Raw genomic sequence first — 978 nt, 5'->3', positions numbered from 1 at the left:
CTCTCTCAAATAAATAAATAAAATCTTAAAAAAAAAAAGAAGGAAAGCATGCTTGCTAGTGTCTGTGATTTGTTATCCGAAATAGTCTTAGAATGACCAAAAAAAATGGAGGGGTGAGGAGGTGAATAACTAGGATTTTAAAAACTATATGCCTACGAGCCTGGGGTTTTAGGATGGCACGCTGAAATGTTTCCTGCATGCTTCAGTATCACTAAAAATAATTATATTGAAAAATCACCTCCAGCCTTGGGAAAACATCATCCTAAAGTAAAGCAGACTTTCTTTGCCTTTCAATCCCTTGTGAGAGGGATTTAGCTACCAGAAGACCAGTCCAAGAAAACATTTGTTTTTAAGATGCCAATCTATCAGTATTTTAAGACTTCAAAGAATATTGATAGTTTCCTGGTCAAACTGAAGAGTTCACATGCTTTGTGGGCAAAAAATTATAAAAGGCAGGTCTTTTCCTTGATTAAAATGTAAGTGCCTTACTAAAACTCTGATCTCCTTGAGGGTGAGCACCATAAACTTGTTGGTATTCCTGATGCCGCCTTGGTACGACCCACAGTCACCGGTCAGCAAAGGACAAGAAGGAAAGGAAGAGAAAAGAAAGAAAATGAAAGGAGGGAAGTGGAGGCAGGGAGTGGAGAGGGAGGGAGACTTCAGACAGGTACAGAGGATGAGTGTAGCAGAAAGGAAGCCCTTCAACAAGAGTGAGAGACCATGGCAGAGAGTGATGATGGGTCAAAGGCGAGAGCTAGTTTGCCCTTTCTTCCTCCAGTGTGTTTTTTTCTTCTTTGGGGTTATTTTTCTTGTTCTCCAACACATTATAGGGGGTTCCATCTGCTTTTCATAGCTTCGTAGAATAAATTTTTCTGTAGTAAAGGGAGCAACATGGGCTATGGAGAAGTGTCGCCTGATGTGTCCCTTCCCGGACGGTGCCACCTAGTCTATCTCTCACGGGGTGACTAGAGGGAAACG

Source organism: Eumetopias jubatus, unplaced genomic scaffold (assembly GCF_037043125.1).
Source record: "Eumetopias jubatus isolate StellerSeaLion01/CBP00866 unplaced genomic scaffold, mEumJub1_p1.0 scaffold_6, whole genome shotgun sequence".
In the NCBI taxonomy this organism is placed as follows: Eukaryota; Metazoa; Chordata; class Mammalia; order Carnivora; family Otariidae; genus Eumetopias; species Eumetopias jubatus.
The sequence above is the reverse complement of the archived record's forward strand: the minus strand, read 5'-3'. Positions refer to the sequence as shown.